This window comes from Danio rerio, chromosome 16, assembly GCF_049306965.1.
Source record: "Danio rerio strain Tuebingen ecotype United States chromosome 16, GRCz12tu, whole genome shotgun sequence".
Classification (NCBI taxonomy): domain Eukaryota; kingdom Metazoa; phylum Chordata; class Actinopteri; order Cypriniformes; family Danionidae; genus Danio; species Danio rerio.
Genome location: NC_133191.1, coordinates 42223484 through 42247481, shown reverse-complemented (window position 1 = coordinate 42247481; position 23998 = coordinate 42223484). Strand labels below are relative to the sequence as shown.

General features: G+C 36.7%; 2 protein-coding genes across 3 annotated transcripts in view; both read right to left on the bottom strand.

Moving 5' to 3' along the window:
- cep162 (centrosomal protein 162) overlaps positions 1-23998 on the bottom strand; it is a 266615-nt gene that overhangs the window by 102116 nt on the left and 140501 nt on the right. The gene's annotated exons all lie outside the window — the stretch shown is intronic.
- Positions 1-23998, bottom strand: part of si:ch211-198c19.1 — a 202907-nt gene that overhangs the window by 38408 nt on the left and 140501 nt on the right. The window lies entirely within an intron of this gene.

Genomic DNA, 23998 nt, shown 5'->3' with positions numbered 1-23998 from the left:
ATTAATATATAAAAATAAATATTAAATAAAATGTCAATAAAAGAAAAATAAATTTAAAAAAAAGTAAAAATTTTGTAGTTTGTAATTAAATTTGCAACAACTCATTATACATTTGAATGTTTTATCTTTCTTTTTCCTAAAGATATTAGGTGACCAAAATCTTATTTCAATCATAGTATCAAAATATATTGTTTACATCCACTGATATAGTGGATAAAAATATGATTTTATTTTAAAGGGAGGTGTACTCACAAGTGCTGAACACTGAAATAAGCGTTGTTTTTAACAAGAAAAATTTTTAATTTCACTTTATTTAGCCTTGTTTTACACATTACCACTGTTATAGAATATATTGCGGTCAACGATAGTTTGACATTGACTCCAAAAGGCTATATTTGAGAACTGAAAGCAAACAGACATCACAGTTCTTCCAAGTGTTTACATACCAACATACTATTTTGTCTCTTTTGAGTCATCTAAACGATTTTAGTAGTCCAAACTGTGACTGTAAATGCAGACAGTGTTACCAGGACTGACAAGTGATCAGAAAAATCCATTGCTCTGATCCCAAACAATAAGAAACACACCCCTCATTGTTTTGACATAGACAGAAGATTTTTTTATTGTGCTTTATGACACACAGGAGGCACAAATGTTCTGTGAGTCTGTGTTCCTGAGACATTCTGACAGGATAAAACTTTGGGATTTTCAATTTTGTCATGTTGACTATTGGGACGTAGAATGATTTGAGCAACTGAACTGAAAAAAAGGGTCTGTCTGAAGCAAAGATTCACAGGAGTAATGAAAAAAATGTTTGCTCTTGCAGATGCTGTTCTCAGTGGAGACGTTTTGTTTATCATTGGCTTGTACGTAATGCGCTTTTTTTCTCAAGCCTCCTGTTAATGTTTTTATTGGCACTCTGCTTCTGTTTTTATCCGGATCTACCTGCCAAGGTAATGTCATCAGCTTCGGTCTGGTAAGAAGCATCTGGCAGGGGAATAAATGCAAATAAATATGAATATTTACCAGTAGGGAGTGTTTCATTATGAGACCCTGCTGTCTGTCTGCGTAACTGATTCCCAAATTGCTCCCTGTGGTAGACGGGAGCTTCGTCTTTCATTCTAATCTTTTTTAAGGACTAATCAGTCTAGTTTTTAATTTATATTTGGGGCGAGTGTAGTCATCAATCACAGCGGCCTCCTCGTTCTCGCAGCCAGTTTCAACTTTTGAGGAAAGGCACAAGATATTCACAGCTGGCTGGCCAAGCCAAATATGCAGTGTCTTCAGCTGACAATGATAAATGCAGACGATACACAACTAGTCCCGATCAAAGGCATCGCAGGATTTGGAAGTGACAAAAAGATGCAGCAGTTTCACAGTAGGACTCTCCTACCTGAGCCGAATCTGAAAGGACTGACTGTTATAAAGCCTGGCTCACATTGAGCGGTTTTTAATAATCTTAAATGCTTGTAACATGTTGGACTGCATGAACATGACTCCCACGGTACACTGTAAGACCTCAGTTGTCATAACGTCAGACTGAATGACAATCAAGATGTAGTAAACATGAAAGAAAACTCACCTGGAAACTAATTACAGTAGTTACAAAGTAACTAGTTACAATACACTATCTAATGTACTACCTTAAAGCATACATTAGATCTAATTCTGTCTTATGGAATCGAGGTTATTGATGTAGACATTATACCACAAAGTGATGATATTACAGATCACTACCTCTTACTATATAAGCTATGTTTACCTGAAATCAGCAAACCCGCTCCAATACTCCGCCCTAGTAGAACTATTGTTCCGTCAACTAAAGATGAATTTATAAATAACTTACCTGATCTCTCTCTATTTCGTAATGCACCCGCAAACTCAAATGATCTTGATGTAGTAACCAGAAGTATGGATGCCATCTTTACTAGCACACTAAATACTGTGGCACCCATCAAATTAAAAAAGGCTAGAGAGATTAAAACTATACCATGGTATAATAGTCATACTCGTGCGCTCAAAACAGCAACCCGCGCCCTGGAACGTAAATGGAAAAAAACTAATTTAGAGGTCTTTAGAATTGCGTACAAAGACAGTATGTCCAGCTATAGGAGGGCTCTAAAATCTGCCAGGACCGAGCACCTGCGCAAACTGATAGAAAATAATCATAACAATCCTAGATTTTTATTTAACACCATCTCTAAATTAGCAAATAATCGGTCATCCTTGGAACAAACTACTCCACCGCAAATTAGTAGTGATGACTTCATGAATTTTTTCAGTAATAAAATAGAAGGCTTTAGACAGAAAATAGGAGATGCCAAACTTTCTGCACCGGCTTATACTCCAAATCCTGTAAATATTTCATTAAATCATAATAATAACCTACACTGCTTCAAAATCATAGAACATGAAGAGTTAGTAAAAATTATAAATAGCTCTAAACCAGCTACGTGTATGCTGGACTCAATTCCAACAAAATTACTGAAAGAGCTGTTACCTGCTATAGGAGAACCTCTTCTTAACATTATCAACTCCTCTTTATCTATAGGCCATGTTCCAAACTCTTACAAGCTAGCTGTTATTAAGCCTATTATTAAGAAACCGCAACTAGACACCAACAACTTAGCTAACTATAGGCCTATTTCAAATCTTCCATTTATGTCTAAAATACTAGAAAAAGTTGTTTCCACTCAATTATGCTCTTATCTGCAGACGAACAATATTTTTTAAGTGTTTCAGTCAGGTTTCAGGGCTCACCACAGTACAGAAACCGCCTTAGTGAAAATAACCAACGATTTACTCTTAGCTGCTGACCGAGGGTGCGTCTCGCTATTAGTTTTACTCGATCTTAGTGCGGCATTTGATACCATTGACCACAATATCCTCATAAATCGTTTAAAGTCTACAGGTGTCCAGGGACAGGCTCTACAATGGTTTAAGTCATACTTAACTGACCGCTACCAGTTTGTAAATCTTAATGGACAGCCTTCACAAATCTGCCCAGTAAAGTATGGGGTGCCTCAAGGATCAGTTTTAGGCCCTTTACTGTTTACAATTTATATGCTACCTATGGGAGACATTATTAGAAGACATGGGATCAGCTTTCACTGCTATGCAGATGATACTCAATTATATATTTCCACTAAACCTGACGAGACGTCTGAACTTTCTAAACTAACTGAGTGTATCAAAGATATCAAAGACTGGATGACCAACAATTTTCTTCTCTTAAACTCAGACAAAACAGAATTATTACTTATTGGGCCTAAATCTTGCACACAGCAGATCTCGCAACTCAATCTACAATTAGAGGGATACAAAGTTAGCTTTAGCTCTACTATAAAAGATCTGGGTGTCATATTAGACAGCAATCTAATTTAAAAACCATATATCCCATGTCACAAAAACTGCCTTCTTTCATCTGAGAAATATCGCTAAATTACGAAATATGCTATCCATCTCAGATGCAGAAAAGCTAGTCCATGCTTTTATGACTTCGAGACTGGATTACTGTAATGCTCTATTTGCTGGCTGCCCAGCATCCTCTATTAACAAACTTCAATTAGTACAAAATGCAGCAGCCAGAGTTCTGACCAGGTCTAGAAAATATGATCATATAACCCCAATTTTATCCTCCTTACACTGGCTGCCTGTTAAATTTCGTATTGAATTTAAAATATTACTTCTCACCTATAAAGCTCTAAATAATCTAGCTCCTGTTTATCTAACCAACCTTCTGTCTCGCTACGAACCAACTCGCTCCTTAAGATCTCAAAATTCAGGGCTTCTGGTAGTACCTAGAATAGCAAAATCAAGTAAAGGAGGTCGAGCCTTCTCTTTCATGGCTCCTACACTCTGGAATAGCCTTCCTGATAATGTCCGAGGCTCAGACACACTCTCCCAGTTCAAAACTAGATTAAAGACCTATCTGTTTAGTAAAGCATACACTCAGTGCATCACCTAGCGGGTTCCACACTGGCTTCTACTTCTTGCTTATATACACTATGAACAGCAGCTACGCTAATTATTCTCTTTATTCTCTATTTTCACCTGGGGATACTCATCCCGAGGTCCTCAGATTAGGCGGAGTCACTGATTGGATCCAAGACCAGCGACGTGATGCTCCCATGGATTCCATATTCGGGACCAGGCCATATCCTGAGCTGCTGCTGCGCTGATGGTCATGGGGAGTGGAGAACATGAGTCTGATTCCAGCGACGCTCCAGGGACAGACAAGTCTTCATTGAGGCCATCTTCCAGCATAAACCACGGCGAATGAATTTCTGCACAAGACTTTTGGCCAGCGGAGAAATTAAAATGGTCGTGCCCAACTGAGTCTGGTTCTCTCAAGGTTTTTTTTCTTCACTCCCATCAGGTGAAGTTTTTTTCCCTCTCCGCTGTCGCCACTGCCTCGCATGGTTCAGGATTGGTAGAGCTACGCATCGATGAATTTGCTCTTCAGTGTTTGAACTCTCAGTAATGATTAAATCACACTGAACAGAGCTAAACTGAACTGAACTGAACTTAAACACTAAAACCGGAACCACACTGTTCCAGTTACTATGACCATTTATGTGAAGCTGCTTTGACACAATCTACATTGTAAAAGCGCTATACAAATAAAGCTGAATTGAATTGAATTGAACTACCTGACAAAAGTTTTGCCATCAATACCAATTGTAAGAGCAAGAAATAATAACTTGTTTTCTAGTTAATCATTTGGAAAAGTGGCAGAGGGTAGATTTTATCTGTTGAACTGCATCCCAATCATCACAAATACTGCAGAAGACCTATTGGAACCCGCATGGACCCAAGATTCTCACAGAAATCAGTAAAATTTGGTAAAGGTTGTGCAAGAGATCTGCAGAGTGGATGACAACATCAAGACTTGTCTTGAGTTATCATGTCATTTGTGCTGTTCATTACATTACAAACCACAGGAGAGAGCAAATTCTTCAGCAAAGTTCCTGAAAGCAAAGAAGGTATATCGCCAGGCATGAACATTATTGAGCATGTCTGGGGTAAGATAAAGGAGAAGGCATTAAAGATGAATCCAAAGAGTTTTGAAGAACTCTGGGAGTCCTGCATGAACCCTTTCTTTGGCATTCCAGATGACTATATTGTTATTTGAGTCACTGCAGATAAACATGGATGCAGTCATCCAAGCTCATGGGAGTCATAAACAATCTCAACTTATCTCATCTCATTTTTGTCCACTTTTTTTCAGGGCCAGGTCACGGGGGCAGCAGTTTTAGGAGAGAACCCCAGACTTCCCTTTCCCCAGACACTTCCTCCAGCTCATCCGGAGAGATCCTGAAGCGTTCCCGGGCCAGTCAAGAGACATAGTCCCTCCAGCATGTCCTGGGTCTTCCCTGAGGCATCTTCCTGGTGGGACATGCCTGGAACACCTTCCAAGGCAGGCATCCAGCAGGCATTCGAAACAGATGCCTGAGCCACCTCAGCTGACTTCTCTTGATGTGGAGTAGCAGCAGCTCTACTCCAAGCTCCTCCCAGGTGACAGAGCTCCTCACTCTTTCTATAAGAGCTATCCTTGCCATCCTACAAAGGAAGCTCATTTCTGCCACTTGAATCAGAGTTCTTGTCCTCTGGGTCATGACCCAAAGCTCATGACCATAGGTGAGAGTAGGAACGTAGATTGACCAAATCGAGAGAGCTTTGCCTTTCGGATCAGCTCCTTATTTGCCACAACGGACTGATACATCAACCGCATTACTATTGCCGCTGCAGCAATCCACCTGTCAATCTCACATTCCATACTTCCCTCACTTCTGAACAAAACCCCAAGATCTTGGGGTCATACACAATATTAATTATTTTCACTGCACCATGACTTTAAATTCTATACTATACATTATTTCTGTTAAGTGACAAGTTTTGTCTAAGCAAAGTCAGATCTTACTGTCCTAATAAATTATTAAAAATCAAGGTAGGATCATCTTTTTTTCAGTAAAATGTTGTCTTTTGTCTTTTATTTAAGCCACTTCTGATACCAAATGATCAACTTGAAGTCAAGGTATTATTTGTTGTTCCTAAAACTTGGATAGGCAGCAAGACTTTTGTCAGGTAGTGTACTTAGATTACTTTTCTGCAGAAAAAGTAAAGTAAGGGATCACTTTAAATTTGTAGGTAATTTAATTACAGTTTGTTTAATTAATTATTTTTTTTTAAATCCTCCCTCATTACTACTTTTGCTTTTTCCCACAATGTTCTTGAAGATATGTTTGGGGTGTTATTTATGCCAATAAAAGTTGCCTATATTTTCTCTAAAAATGTCAAAAAATTTTGTAATCATCCACAATCTATGTGTGGTTTTAGTTATTCTATTGTGGTTAACTTGTCAAACTTTTGTTTGAACCATCACCAGTTTTATTATAGGGAATCTCAGGTTGGAACGATTTTAGTGGATATTTACTGGTATATTGGTAAATACACAACCTACATAGCACATTTTGAATTTAGAACTGCTAATTATTATGAAAAATATAAGAGACATTATTTCAATATTTCTCTAACATTATTTCTCTATTTTCTTCGCTTAATGTTCAGGTAGCATGAGATTTCTGTCAAAAACAAAATGTGAATTTGTCTGGATCAGGATGAAATCAGGATGCAGGCCAAAACCATTATTCCATGTCTTTTACAAGCTGGGTTGGACCTTTGAAAATCTTTTAGGGAGAATGCCAAGTTTCACACAGGGTTAAGTGCTGCCTAGTGCCGCTCACCCATGTAAATAGGTAAAATGCGTACTTAATATGTAAAAGAGTTAGACCTTCCTGGGCAACGTTGCTTGATCTCATTTGCCTCAGAGAGAGCAAATTAAATGACAAGCCTGTTTTAATCCTGAAATAACCTCTCTAATCCCCCTTCAGTGGTCCACTGAATCAAGCCAACAAATCTCCTTGAAATCAAATCAAAGCGCTCTCTGTAGGGACTTCAGGGGCACCGCTATGCCGTGCTCATTCGATAGGCAATTAGGTGGCATAATATTATGATTGTAAGGTTTGAAAAATAATACACCTGTGTCGGGGTGTGTGAGTTCAGACTTAAGATGCAATCTAGCGACATTATATTTCACAGCTGAAGCCGGCCCTTAAAATGACTCTCGTGTCGACGGCATGATTTGTTTTCCTGTTTTTTCTCCCATTATGAGTAACTTAGAAGCTTTGAAGGAATGTCAGCGTTTATTTGCAAAATGACACCGTAGACGTCACACTCGGACTGACACGAGTGTAAAGAGCCTGAGACCAAATGAAGAAAAATGGCAGACAGAGACTTTTAAAATAGGGGAGAGAGGAATGAGAATGGCACTGCGGGGGAGTGAAGGCATCGGAGAAACTGTGGGGTTGTCAAAACGCTCTCGTTTGTACTATCAGATGTGAATAATAGTTGGAGGCTGGCATGAATCAAGGGACAGCTTTGCGTGTGTGTGTGTGTGTGTGTGTGTGTGTGTGTGTGAGCCGCACACCAAAAGTAATAGCTAGTGATAGAGAGAGAACACAACTGCTTAAAGCTGGTGAAGGAAGAGTGTTTACCTACAGTATAATGTTGAAACTATCTTACCTTTAAAGATTTTACTTTCAGTTAGTGGCAGCTCTAGTTTTAATGGCACCCTAATATTTGGGTGACAGTGGCGGAGAAGTGCTGTCACCTCACAGCAATAAGGTTGCTGGTTCGAGCCTCGGCTGGGTCAGTTGGCGTTACTGTGTGGAGTTTGCATGTTCTCCTTGCGTTCGTTTGGGTTCCCTCAGGGTGCTCCAGTTTCCCCCACAGTCCAAAGACATGTGGTACAAGTGAATTGGTTAGGCTAAATTGTTCGTAGTGTATGAGTGTGAATGAGTGTGTATGGATGTTTCCCAGAGATGGGTTGCAGCTGGAAGGGCATCTGCTGCGTAAAACATATGCTGGATAAGTTGGCACTTTATTCCGCTGTGGTGACCCCAGATTAATTAATAAAGGCACTAAGCTGAAAAGAAAATGAATGAATGAATGAATATATAGTATTTATATTTTATTAATGAAAGTGATTGAAACACCTGAACTTAACAGCTGGGTGTCCATTACCAGCATTTTGAAGTATGAGAAATGATTATTGTAAACGACAAATTTTCTTTAAAAATGTTTTAACATTCGCCTGAGGTAGTTTTGCGATAAAATGTTCAATGTGAATAATAACAAGCATGACTTCTAAGTAAGTAAACATTGCTAGTACTGTAGGGCCTTATCATGGGTTTCAGAGTGGCCATTTTTGAAGTACACATGTTTATTACACAGGCATACAGAATTCTAGACACCAACAACAAGAAAAAACAATGTTGGACTACAATACTGAATGATCACAAGCAGGTAGTGTTTCTTTATAAAATGTCACCTCCAACTAGATGCATATTTAGTTGTTTGAGTGAAGTTTTATAAAATAATTTTGAGAGGATCACATGTTATGATTGATCGTGGTTTGTCCCGCATCAACAATCATCAATAAACCAATCAGATCAATCCAAGCCTTTAATAAATGGCCCAGTTTTTCTTTTTGCTTTATCTTCGTTTTTGAAGAATCCCCCCATCCTCCCCATCTCTCCCTTTCCTCCTTTATCAGGGGGAGCTTTCAAGACCTATCTGATCTCTGACCCCTTCTATGCTATACAACCAGGCAGGAGCCCTGGTATCAAGTATGCCAAATTGGAACTAGTATCAAGTAATAGTAAAGTGTGAACTTTTGAACATTTGAAATTACAATATTAAACTGTTTTCCAATTTATTTATTAGGATTTAAATTAAGTTAACAAATGAATTTAGTTTAAAAAGATTTTCAAAAATGTCCTAAGACAAGAATTGGTGTTGTTCATTGGTTTTTGGAGAACTTTGGTGATAGGTGATAATTCACTTTAAATATTGACTATGTAGGCCCACACAGTCTGCGTCTGCAGTCTTTTTCTACTTATGTAAATATGAGTAAACATATATTCATTCAGTTTTTATAATAATTTCAGTCATTTTATTGAATTCAAATGTTTAAAGATAGAAAATATTACTTTACAAACTTCATAAATCATTTTAGTAGATGTTATGTAGCTATACCGTAGCTTACTTTTCCTTACCAAACAAAGGGTTCTAAATGGATTTGCATTGTAAATCTTAAATAACAGAAAAAAAACTTTATTTATTTTATTATTATTTTAGTTGTTGTTATTAGTTAATTAGATGTTTTTTCAACGTTTTTAGTGACTTTACTTTCGTTGCACATAAATTTGCAGATTTTGTACAAAACTCAGAAATAGCAAAAAATGTACACCAATTCTGTCTGGCTATGGCAGGGTTTCTCAATCTTGGTCCTAGAGGTCCAGTGGCCTACACCAGGGCTAGCTAATAAAGCTCTAGGCTTTCTAGAAACATCTTTGCATGTGTGTTGAGGCAAATTGAAGTTAAAATCTGGAGGACACCGGACCTCCAGGACCAAGTTTGAGAACTCCTGGGCCATCGTCTAATGCTATGATTTGCTAACTTGGAAGTGCAGGGTGAGTCATTAATATTTTGATCTGTGTGCATAAAAGACTATACATTTTTGTACATATGTAAAATAAAATCAGTTGTGATCGTTTTTAAGAACGTTAATGACCTCAGATCTAACATATACTTTACGTATAGGCTAAACAACAGTATAAACCACTGACATAACATCGACTGAATATAAACAATCCTGGGAAGCAACTAGCAAATATATGTAAATATATTCTGGCTACACTGTGGAAACGTAACAGACTCTCCTCAGAGATTGTCTAGATTGCAGAGAGGTCATGATGAACACTGCCACGCGTGAAATAAACAAAGACCGGATCAGCTCGAAACTGATTTTTTTTCTCTCGAACCACTGCCCTTCTGAATCGTTCAGCTCGTCTGCATGTACTGTTATTTTCATGCTTGTGAATTCTGCGGCATCCTAGAGCCTCCAGCAGCTTGTCTGACTCCTCTGAAGTGTGAACAACCGCTTTTGAAAGATGAGGCATGAATTTCCGCCATGGAAAGGGCCACAGACCACCGGATTATGATTGCTGTGGGCCTGCTTTACCGCACTTTGTTACTGCAAAAACAAACTCTGAGGCCTTCAGCAAAAGAAAGAGAGAGCAGAAAACACACACAAACTAAGTGCTCCGAGGGGAGAACTGCAAAAGACCTGTGCTTTTGCTTCATGCATTTTTCTAAAAAGCTAAAGTGGATTAAATTCCAACATACAGTTTAATTATGTAGGTTTAGTGAACTTTGCGTTTTCACTGATACTTTAAAACAGGACAATTTAGCAGTTTCATATAATTCTTCTGCAGTTTTTGCACTGATTTATAGGGTAGGAATTGGACAGAATATCTGATGAGAAGTTTAAGTGCAGAGTGATGTAATTAAAATCATTGATCCATACTAGGTTATGTGCTTAAATAAATGGTTTGTGTTAAATCACAATTGATTATAGCGATATACCTTAAGGCTAACATATTATTAAATAATAAAAGCCCAAAAAATACTTCATGCTTTATTAAAACTTTAAAGCAATCAGTTTGTGTTGCTTTCAGTCTGTATTATGCTTTAAAGGGATCATGAGCTAATTGTTCTCTAAGGTACACTGGACAGATTATCAAGATTTTTACATAATAGTATTTTGACATTTTTTGTGTGATTTTTTTAATGCTCTATTTATATGTATTTAGTTGATAGTGAACTCAAAGTTAAATGCCTTGGTTGGGCAACATTAATATTAGAAGGGTGTGATGCCTCCCTTTTTGGGACAATATTGCTGTTTCCCAATTCATATACTTTCCATTCTAACTAGTTTTCATAAGTAGAATTTGTATGTCCCAAACTGTAGTATGTTGAAAAGAGTATGCCATTGGTTCCCTGGATGGTTTACTATTTCCTGTTCGAAGTGTAGTTCCGTCTGTAATTTAACCGCTAAATTGCCCACAACACAATGCTTGTTGGAAGTGAATTCGATTAGAACTACACACTTTGGTAAATCTAGAAACATGGCAGATGTGCGATACCAATCATCAAGTAGAGAGGCTTCGGTAAAGTTGTTTAAATAACTATTAATTAATATCTAGCCAACTGAAAACTATTTAAAACATGTTTTCTGTTTTATATTTCATCTGCAACAACAATATGAACTTAAATAAGATATGTTTAGACATAAACTTCTAAATCCAAACACCTGAGGAGATTTCTCTTCATGAAAGACTAACAAATGGTACTTCAACCTGATGTCTCAAAGCTTGCCTACTTTTCTGTTACACACTCAAAAGTATGTACTTTTCTTTCACAAAAACATACTTCATACATATGCAATGCATACATTTGCAGGCATCAGGCAGTCTCTATGCATTTGAGGGAGACTCCTGGAGCTTTCGAGAGACTTGGCATGTCTGGAAAAAGGGAAAGACAACAATTCCAATAGTTTGATACTCATGATGTTCATCAGACATGGACCTTCAGCATGCACTGGGGTGGTTTGTTGCCGAGTGTGACGCGGCTGGGATGAGAATCAGCCCCTCCAAGTACGAGGCCATGGTGCTCCACCGGAAAAAGGTAGTATGCAATCTCCAGGTTGGAGGAAAGTCCTTACCCCAGGTGGTGAAGTTTAAGTATTTCGGGGTTTTATTCATGAGTGAGGGAAGGATGGAATGTGAGATTGTGGTGCAGCGGCAGCAGTAATGCAGTTGATGTACCGGTCCGTTGTGGTGAAGAAGGAGCTGAGCCAAAAGGCAAAGCTCTCGATCTACTGGTCAATCTATGTTCCTACTCTCACCTATGGTCATGAGCTTTGGATCATGACCAAAAGGACAAGATCTTGGATACAAGCAGCCGAAATGAGTTTTCTTTCGAAGGGTGGCAGGGCGCACTCTTATGGATAGGGTGAGGAGCTCTGACACCCGGGAGGAGCTCGGAGTAGAGTCGCTGCTCCTCCACATCAAGAGAAGTCAGCTGAGGCATCTGTTTCGGATGCCTCCTGGACGGCTACCTAGGGAGGTGTTCCAGGCATGTCCCACTGGGAGGCAGCCTCGGGGAAGACCCAGGACACGCTGGAGGGACTATGTCTCTTCACTGCCCAGGGAACGCCTCGGGATCCCCCCGGAAGAGCTGGAGGAAGTGTCGGTGGATAGGGAAGTCTGGGGTTCTCTCCTAAGACTGCTGCCCCTGCGACCCGGCCCCGAAAAAATGGCAGAAGATGAATGAATGAATGAATGAATGAATGATGCCATCATTAAAATAATGATTACAAAAGTCAGTTTGCTATAATTACATGCACCCTCTAGCAGTGAACCTTACATTGTGTGCTTTTAATTTTTATAATAAAGGTACAGAAGCTTTAAACCATCAGTACAATATTTGCAGAAACCTGCATGCTGATACAGTTTAAATATGGGAATATAAATTACATTAGTTACTGTACACTGTATGTGACATTCTAGTTCGATTTTAATTGAACAAATAGTTCAAACAACTGATTTTAGCAACCTTGAACTTGAGCTACTGCATGTTTAAAAGCATTTCTGCTTGTTTGTGAACTCATTATTTTTCAATTGTTTATCTTTCCAATGAATGATGTCTGAGATCTCCAGGCAGGCAAGGACATGGCGTCTTCAATTCATTGATGGAGATGAAAAATATACACACACCAGTGTAATGTGCCTTATTGTTTAAGATAAGCATTGCTAAGAGAGGGAAAATGGTAAACGGAGAGATGCTGTTAAAGAGGTATTTGTCCTCTCTAATTCAAGCTGTCAGGTCCGAAGGTCTGTTTTGCTGCGAGATTTAAGAGAGTTGTTAAATGGCACCACAATTATTGGAGGGAAAATTGAAGCATTCAAACATTCAAGCCTTCAAACATTTTGTAATGTATAAGAAAAATAAAGGGTGAGTTCACCCAGGATATAAGCAGAAATCCTAAAGGTAATTTCAATACATTTTTAAGACTTTTAAAGACCTTCTCAGAATATTTCAAGACCTCGTCGTCACTTCAAGTTCTGATCAGTATCAAACCTTTCACTTAATAAACAGTTGTAGTAAAATAAATCAATGGAGCACAACCATGCAACAAAATTTGGAAGAATCAAAGAATAAATTGAAAGAATAAATAACACAGTTGTTTTCAGTGACTGGCTTTAGCCACTTTTTTAACTCGTCTTTCTCCAGCCTGGAGTTCACAAACTTATATTTTGCTGACTGTTTAGCTCTATGGTTTTGCTACATGTGGAGATCGTCACATCACCTTCGTCACATCACACGGACAGAGGAGCTTGGCCAAACGCACCCTGGCCCGAAATTGCTCGAGGCAATTGCTTGGATCGAGAACGCAGTTGTTAATATTAGGAGAAAATATATATTTATATGCTATATTTATGCTTTTTTGGAGTCAAACATTTTAAAACTGTGTAAAAACACGATTAAGACTTTTTAATACTTTTTAATGTCCTTAATTTTCTCATAATTGATTTATCAACTTTTAAAGATAAATAATAATTTATTTTAGAAGCACAATATATTTTTATGAAATCTGAGAGATTTCTGTACCTTCATAGAAAGTCTTTTCACACAAAACTATGATGCTTGAAAACATTTGTGAAGAGATCTAAAAATAAATCCATTTGAACTGAACATGTAATTTAAGTCTTCTAAAAAGACTATCTTTTTAGACTCACTTAAAACTGCAGTTGTTAAACCCCTCTTGAAAAAGAGCAACCTGGATAACACCATATTGAGCAATTACAGGCAAATCTCAAATCTCCCTTTCATTGGCAAAATCATTGAAAAAGTTGTTTTCAGCCAAGTTAGCAAGTTCTTAAACTTCAAATGGTGTTTAGACAATATTCAATCTGCTTTCAGAACACATCAAAGTACAGAGAGCGCCCTTATACAGATAATCAATGATATACGCCTAAATACAGATTCAGGCAAACTAACAGTGCTGGTATTGCTGGATCTCAGTGCTGCATTTGACACTGTCGATCACAGCATACTTCTGGATAGGCTGGAAAACTGGGTTGGGCTGTCTGGGATGGTCCTCAAATGGTTCAGATCTTACCTTGAAGGGAGAGGTTACTATGTCAATATAGGTGACCATGGGTAGAGATGGACACCCATGACGTGGAGTCCCACAAGGCTCGATTCTGGCACCTCTGCTGTTCAACCTTTATATGCTCCCTTTGAGCTAAATAATGAGAAAAAAAAAAACAAATGTCCTACCACAGCTATGCTGATGACACTCAGATCTACCTAGCCTTACTGCCTAATGACCACAGCCCCATTGACACCCTCTGCCAATGCTTTGATGAAATTAACAATTGCATGTGCCAAAACTTTCTTCAGTTAAACAAAGAGAAAACTGAAGTCATTGCGTTTGGGAACAGAGATGAGGTTCTCAAGGTAAATGCGTACCTTGGCACTAAGGGTCAAACAACAAAAATAAGGTCAAGAATCTTGCTGTGACTCTGGAGTCAAATCTGGGTTTCAATAGTCAAGTCAAAGCAGTTAGTAAATCAGCATACTGTCATCTGAAAAACATTGCAAGAATCAGATGCTTTGTTTCCAGTTAAGATTTAGAAAAACTTGATCATGCTTTTATCAGCAGCAGGGTGAATTACTGTAACGGCCTCCTCACGGGCCTTCCCAAAAAGACAGTCAGACAGTTACAGCTCATCCAGAATGCTGCAGCCAGGATTCTGACCAGAAGCAGGAAATCAGAGCACATCACACCTGTCCTCAGTTCTTTACACTGGCTCCCAGTTACATTCAGAATAGACTTTAAAGTGTTATTACTGGTCTATAAATCACTAAATGGCCTAGGACCTCAATAAATTACAGATATGCTCACTAAATACAAACCTAAAAGATCACTTAGATCTTTAGGATCATATAAACTAGAAATTACAATTCAAAGCAGGGTGAATCTGCCTTCAGCCACTACGCTCTTTGCTGCTGGAATCAGCTTCTAGAAATGATCGGATGTGCACCAACATTAGGCACATTCAAATCAAGACTGAAAACACATCTGTTTACTGAATGAGCACTGTACTACGTCTGACAGGTTGCACTATTATGTTTTTCTCTTCTTTTTCATTCTTTTATAACATATTTTATGTTTTTTATCAATTTTTAACCTTTTTATTATTTGTTTTTATTTTTCTTACACTTGTCTCTTTTATTCCTGTTTATGTAAAGCACTTTGAATTGCCATTGTGTATAAAATGTGCTAAATAAATAAACTTGCCTTGCCTTTTTATATTATAACCTGGTTAAATTAACAGTAGGATTTTTTTTTCATGAACATAGAAGAAGCAAAATAAAATTTCTTTAGGTAAACTTACCAGTTAAAAATATTATTACTAATAAATTTGTATTTTAATTGTAAATGGATGCATTACATTGATCAAAATATAAAAGGATCCTCAATAAAATTATTTAATTTTAACACAAAAAATACATAAAACAGTTTAAATACTGAAAATAATTAGTGATTTAGTAGTCATTTCTTATTTTTGAATTTCTTATCTTAAATATGAATACACACAGGCAGCACGGTGGCTCAATGGTTAGCACTATCGCCTCACAGCAAGAACGTGGCTGGTTCAAGTCTCAGCTGGGCTGGTTGTCATTCGTGTGTAGAGTTTACAGTACATGTTCTCCCCGTGTTTGTGTGGGTTTCCTCTAGGTGCTCCAGTTTCCCCCACAGTCCGGAGACATGCAGTATAAGTGAATTGAATAAACTTAAATTGGCCTTAGTGTGGGCGACGTGGTGGCGCAGTGGGTAGCACGTTCGCCTCACAGCAAGAAGGTCTCTGGTTCAAGCATCAGCTTGGTCAGTCAGTGTATCTGTGTGGGGTTTGCATGTTCCCCTCATTTTCGCGTGTGTTTCCATTGGGTGCTCTGGTTTCCCCCCCCAAGTCCAAAGACATGCGCTATGGGTGAATTGGGTAGGCTAAATTGTCTGTAATGTGTGTGTGTGTGAATGAGAGTGTGTGGATATTTTCCAGTGATGGGTTGCGGCTGGGAGGGTATCCTTTCAATGTAAATCATGTGCTGGATAAGTTAGCGGTTCATTCCACTGTGGCGACCCTGGATTAATAAAGGGACTAAGCCGAAAATGACAGAATGAATATATGAATGAATATTTGCCCCTTCTTCCTGTAAATAGATGTCCATAATGTTTATTTTCACTCCCAGCACCACAACCTCAGTGGAATCACTCTGGAGTCATTTCTTGCTTTTACTCTTGGTGTGCCTCAAAGAAGAGGATTTGTTTTCTTCTGCACAGAAAGCTCTTATCTGATCTGCTCACCACACTCACTTTAAGACTCACACTGAGCTGCTGTAATTTTAAAGAGCCTCCAAGATTTTCTCTCTGTGGCTGCTGTTTTGTTGTGGTGCAGACTTTAAAATAAAAAGGCTCCTGAAAACAGCAAGTGTGTTTACATATAAAACAAAGCTGATAACCATGGAATGGAGTTTTTTTTTTTACAGCTTTACAATACAAGAAAATAGTTTCCTGACATTTCATGAATTATTTTTATTGATTTTGACACAAAAAATGCAAGCATACTGCCAGAATGCCAGTTCAAGTGGATATGGACCATATTGATCAAAGATTATATAAATTGTAGTCAAGGTAATGGTATTTTTTGTTCCAGTCATGATATATATATATATATATATATATATATATATATATATATATATATATATATATATATATATATATATATATATATATATATATATCAGAGGTGTGGACTCGAGTCATGTGACTTGGACTCGAGTCAGACTCAAGTCATGAATTTGATGACTTCAGACTCGACTTGACAAAATATAAAAAGACTTGCAACTCGACTTGGACTTGAACATAAATGACTCGGACTTTCACTTGGACTTGCGCCTATTGACTTGTAAAGACTTGCTACTTTCTATAAAAAGCCCAAAGATAAAAAGTATGTTGACACAGAACGCTCTATCTCTGCGTGTGTGTGCGTGTGTGACAGAGCATGCACGCATACTTTCGACCACTAGCGCTTTGTGGCGCACTTCCGTGTTTTTGCACCAGCGGGAAATTTGAAGATGCCATTTTCATTCTGACTCGGAGAGTGAAATAAACACATCCGCGATCTGCTCCTTTTGTTTTATTCAGCGGATTTACAACATCTGTCAAAGGTAAGAGACTTTACTACTCGCAATGTGTTACTGTTGTGCAAAAGCATTGTTTTACTGTTGTGTATAAGTCAATGAACTTCAGTTTTTTTTAAACCAAATTTACCCTCTTGTGATTTCTATCATATAATTATGAATTAACATGGCTGTAATTTATGTTTTTGCACTTGGTCGTTTATGTCAATGCACATATTATGTTTTATCTTTGTGTTTTGCCCATCCTCTGACAGTATTTTCTAACAATTTAATTAGTAGTAACATTAATTACATGCCATAATAACTAGATATATAATTTATTTTTAAAGCTCTTAAAACTGTAAAAAAAAAAGTTTTTTGTTATTTTCTGGTGACAATTTGCAATAAGGTTTCTTTAGTTAATCTATGTACTAACATGAACTAATAATGAACTATACTTTTAAACCTTTATTAATTATAGTTTAACATTTACTATTGCATTATTACAATTTAAAGTTATGCTTGTTAACATTAATGTTAATGCACTGTGAGTTAACAAGAATTAACCAATAATTTTATTTCCATTAATTAAAGCATAAAATAATGAATACTGTAATGAACTGCACTGCATTGTTTGTTCACATTAGTACATGCATAAACTTAATTAATTAATACAACCTTATTGTAAAGTGTTACATTTTTCATATTTTGGATTAATACTATTAATTTTATTTAGTATTTAAAACCTTAAAGGTATTTTTATTATTGTTGATGTTATGCCTCTTAGCAATATTTTAGTCCTCTATATGGTTTTTAATTAAATTTTTTATTGCGAGATTGTAATGTAATGCATATATATTGTTGAATTTCTGTTTGTTTGTTTTTCTGTATTTCCCCCTCTATATTTAAGGATTATCTACTATTTTTAAAGTACTTTAAACCAACCATCTAATAAAAAATACAATTAACAATCACATTTTGTTTCATGAGTGTCTTTGTTCCTGTTTTGTAGGACTCTTATTTTAACAGATTTCATTTGGAAACACTTGACTGATCATTCAATTAAAGTTTAACCTTTATTATTCCATCACTCAATGAGATCATTTAATTGTGAGTTGAATTACTCCATTTGTAATTGTTTTTAAATAAACTAAAAACGAAGACTTGTTTTATTCAGTTTGTTGAATTTGAATTTCTCTACATATTAAAAGATATTTAAAACCACTATGAATGTGTTTAAACTAATATTTAAATTTATATAACTGTTTTACTGTGGGTATTTCTATTTTAATTTATTTAGCACATTTATTGGCTATTCAAACATGAAAAAAAGTTTTAGATACTTTGTGGCTCTAATAAATGGTTAAACATAACAATATCCCTGCAGAAAAATCCAGCTTAAACCAGCCTAGGCTCGTAAGCTGGTTTTAGCTGGTCGACCAGGCCGGTTTTAGAGGGGTTTTGGTCATTTCCAGGCTGGTTTCCAGCCATTTCCAGCCTGGTCTTAGCTGGTCAGGCTGAAAACTGACCAGCAAAATCCAGCTAAAACCAGCTTGACCAGCCTGGTTTAAGCTGGACATAGCTGGTTTTAGCTGGTCATCTCCCAGCCTGACCAGCTAAGACCTGGCTGGAAATGGCTGGAAACCAGCCTGGAAATGGTCAAAACCCCTCTAAAACCAGCCAACCAGCCTAGGCTGGTTTAAGCTGTTTTTTCAGTAGGGATTTTTGACAAAATGTTCTAAAATGATTGTTTACAAGTGCCTAAGTGGGATTCGAACCCCGTTCTTTATGAAAAGAAAGAAAAATCTGATTGGCTCTGACATTACTTTCACCAGTGGGCAGGTACTTCAATCTGATTTGCTGGTCTCTCATGCACGTATTCAGTCTCACTGCGTTTGCTTGAGTTTTGTCCACACTGGCGCTTCATAATTTTCCTGCTTTTGCTCTCCAGAGATCCTCCTGATAAATTGATTATTCCAGAATGTTGATATGGTTTATATATTGCTAAACTATTTAGTAACAATACACGAAAAACTATGAGGTTAAGGTAAATTCTATAATAAATACTAGTGTTTTTGAGAGTTAGGTATACTGCCTATGTTTAAGCCTAGTATTATTTACAAGTTGTTAATGAATGCTTCAGCATACTGTAGTATTAAGAATAGTGAACTAATAAAATTAAATACAGAGTGTAGTTTTACTACAGTAAAGTGTGGTGAATTGTAGTATAATATACCCAATACTGTAAAAAAACTACAGCACTGGGTCATTTGTTTATATTACACTTGTGTTACCATAGCAACTATAATATTACCCCAACAGATTAATTAAAGTACTTTACTATAGTACTGTTTAAAACCCTGTCCATGCCAATAGATGTGTTCAGGGGCCCTGTGGAACAGCTTTTCCTCAAAATGAAGAGGATGACATGGAAAATGTCCTCCACAATCTCATCAATAATGTGGAAGACAGCAGAGACTAGTTCACTTTATTTTAGTTGCCATGATAAAATGGGATTGATAGTGAGATTTATTTAAAGAGTGAATAGTACAGTGGGCTATAATGCCAAATCAAGTTTTTCCTTATTTTTATCACAGTTACATTTCTGCTTGCGTTAGTTATATTTTTGTTTAAATGTTTTTTATTTGATTAGTATGGTGAACCTTTTGGATGTTTAATAAATGTTTGTAAAACAAAATGCATTCTTTACATCCAACCTCTATTCTCTGTGTCTTTAAGTGTTTGAAACTGAAAATATCTCATCATAAAACATACAGCCAAAATGTTATGGTTTATTAGATAAAAAATTGAATATGTAAGTCTATTTTAGTATTTTGGTTATTGTTAATAAATAGTCCCTCAATATAAATCGTATCAAAAAGCACAAAAGGAAGAGGAAACACAAGACACAAATTCTATATATAATCTCTGAGAGCGCGCAGGAAAATGTGTGCGTGAGCAGTGCATATTTGAGAGTGAGAAAATTTGCGCGTGAGCAGCGTATATTTGAGAGCTCGCAAGCAGTTTTGTCCACAGAGGAAATCGGTGCACGAGCATCACACAAGGTAGAGAGCAAAGTTCTTCATTGTTATGTGAAGAAAACAACGTTATTGTTTGTATGAAGTAGCCTACTTCATTTAGAATATGTGCTACCATTTTACATTGCTGCTAGACAGATTTGCATCTCAATCTCTTCAGCACACACAAGATTCAATTGACAAAATACCAATTTCACTCAATTTTACTTTGCAGCATACAGGAGTTGTTGGTCTAATGCTGCCTGATTGAGGTTGTTTATGTAGTTTTAGTTAATCACAAGTTGATCACCGAAGACACAACATAGCACAACTAAACTTAATGAACTAGACAGCAGTAGACCTGCAATTTCTGTGTGATGTGAGGCAAAATGGACTCTTTTTTTTTGGTGGAACTCATTCTTGTGCAATAGGCTGTGTAGACGAGACGCAGCACTGTTTAGCACTTTTTCAGAAAATTACATTTGTATCTTTATATATCTAAGCAATGTTCTTTCATTAAAAAAAGGTTTGTTTAATAAATACAGATCTTACAGCCATACATAATCTGTTTAAATTTTATTTTTCTGTTAAAAAGACTCGAAAAGACTCGAAAATCAAACTATAGGACTTTGGACTTGACTTGAGACTTGTTGCCTTTGACTTGGGACTTGACTCGGGACTTGCCTGTCTTGACTCGGGACTTGACTCGGGACTTGAGGGCAATGAATTGAGACTTACTTGTGACTTGCCAAACAATGACTTGGTCCCACCTCTGATATATATATATATATATATATATCATGATAGATAGATAGATAGATAGATAGATAGATAGATAGATAGATAGATAGATAGATAGATAGATAGATAGATAGATAGATAGATAGATAGATAGATAGATAGATAGATAGATAGATTTATGACATTTGTTATGTTTCCATCCATCTATTTTTTGCATCAATAAGGTTTGATGGAAAGCCAAGCAATGCATAAATTTAAAAATTACACAAAAAAAAAAAAAAAAAAAACGCGCAAAAGCATTTTCTCTAGTAAGAAAAAATGTGCATAAACTATGAAACAAATAAATTTCAGTAAATAAACAAAGCTAACTGCTTCCTGGGAATTTTTGAGATGATATAACACATACTTTGTAGTGAACAACATTCAGTATGCTTACCAGGCACTGCCAATCAAACTATATTAACAATTCAAAGTGATGTTAGTATTGAACCATTCAGTGCTGGCACTGGCAGTGCTAAAATTCTGAATGTTTTAATTTATTTTTAATGAATGATATTTTTGGATTGTTTTTAAATGCGAAAAACGTAACTCTTCAATATTTATAGGACATATTACAATAATATTACTAGTACATAATATGACAGGGCACATAGAAAGGCCTAATGGATTATATTATTGCTCCATCACCTGCTATTGTTTCAATCGAACTCAAGTACTGTGGGCGTATCAATTAACATGCACTTACAGTGAATACAGCGCATTACATTTGCCAAGCAACTGAAATGAGTCTCAGCTCTTCGCCCTATTATTGCTATTGTAACCTTAAGTAATAGATTTTGGAAAAGTAATAGCCTACTGCTTTAAAGCGTCTTTTTTATGTACACACTTATGGACTTCTCTCAGTAACTGAAATTCAATAATCTAACATAATAACTCTCTACAAAAAAAAAAAGAAAAGAAAGAAAAACGCAGAAAAGAGAAAACAAATAAAGCAGAAAAGATTGGTTGCTTTAGAAGAGATTTACCCAAGCTCGATAATGATTGCAGCATTACAGGAAATCAATAAACCTGACGCGACTCCTGCTCAACAAAACAAATGTGTTTGTCCTTACATAAGAATGTTTAAGTCTCTTGGCTGTCTGGGCTTTGGTGAAGTAAGCGTGGATTTTATTTTTTTTTTTTACACTTTCTGCTGTAGGCTCTCCATCCTGTTTCGATTATACAGATTATAGAGGGAAAAAGAGGCCAGGAGATGAGGGCTCTGGAGATGAGTTCTTCACTCCACAATTCAGCTGGTCACGTCGATTAAGATGTGAACTTTTAGAGTTCCAGCAGTTCACATTCAGCTCAGGGGGCCTTATCTGAAATTAAAAAAACCCTCCCTTTTCCTTCCGCTTTGAAGTTTCTCCGAGCCACTCAAACAGTTTCAGTCGGAGGATTGGAAAGCTGAATGAAGACTTTGATTTCTGCAGCTGGTTTTGGCCGTCGCTTTGAGTTATGCACCGGATGATCTGACGAGGAGCAACACGCATTTCACCACCGCTTTAGCACCTCACCACCTCTTTATCACTGTCCCCTGCTACAGCTATTTGATTGAATTAATAGCCACATGCTGGTGAAATTAGGTTGCTGTAGTTCACGTTGAAGCTGTAGCTGTATTAGTCAATATGTTAGTCAAAATCCCAGTCAGTCGCTTTGGTTTTTAATCTTTTCGGGTAGGCAAATTTTTTTGTTTTTACTTTTGTTTGATTGATTTTTGATAGAAAAGTAGTTGTTGTGTAAGTCCCTTCCTATTTGCAAGGATGTGATTCTTTGCATGTGTATTTACACAAATCATTCCATCATCCCAAAGTTGCTTTATCCTGAAATTGAAAATCGATTGGTCCAGGATTAATAGCTTTAAACTGCAGCTGTCAATAACTAGTCTCAGATGACACAGACTCAGTTAGTTTACAGGTATTCTGTTGCATATCACTATAACAAAAAGTGTCACTGGTAAATGATAATCTCAGCATTGAGTTTTATAGTCACATGCCCACTAAATGTAAAAAGTGTTATGGTTAATCATATGGGGCCCTATCATAAAATGCAACACGTGCTTTGCACGATTTATTGCTATTTTCAGAAAGTGCAACCCTAATTTTTTACATTTTGCACCAATTTGCGGACTCAAAGGTGTTTCAGTCTAAAAAGGAGGTGTGTTAAGGCGCATTGCTGGCACAATGCTATTTTGAAGTGAACTAAAATTGTCAGTAATAGTAATAGTAATTCATGACAATTTGCAATCGTATAATCTTATTATTAGCAGTATTATTTATAATATGCATATTCATATTTGTTTTAATAAAAACTAGTTTAGATTTGTCCACATGGGGCAGAAGAATAGGACGTGTGTTTGGATATAACTCAGCTTTTTGACCACACTTCATTATTATTGTTCATTTATTGATTTGCAGGAAATTAAAACTGATTTTAGAAATAGTTTTGAAAGAAATCTTTGCGCTTAACAAACAAAATTAAATATGTAGGCTAATGAATGTCTTCAGTGGAGTGTGTGCAACACCATTTCCTTATCTACGAAAGTAAAGATGTAAAGAGTAAAAGTAAAGGTAAAAAGAAAGTAAAGAGTGTGAAGTTCTTTATCCTTGCACTGCAGATGCTGTTTAACTGTTTTCTTGCTTTTCTGGCGTGATGCAACTAAATCTTTAAGGAAATGGGAGATAAGAGTCTGATTGGTTTAATGCATGTTATACTAAAAAAACACCTCTAACTCAGAAAGAGAATAAGCACAACCCTGTTAGACCATGTGCTAAACTCCAAACCAAATTTTCTGTCCTTAAAATAGTAAATGTGGATTCGGACATGCTCTTAATGCTTTTGCACCATGTGCTTTAGACTTTGTGCGTAGATCATTAAAATAGAGCCCTTGATGTCCTTCAAATCACACGGAGAGAAAGAAAATCTTAAACATCTTGATCTTCATCATTGAAATACATGAAAAAAAAAATAAATAAAAAATTTGTGTGTCTGTGGATCATGAGTGTCTGTGGATGGAAAGAATAATCATGTAGCAGTGTGTG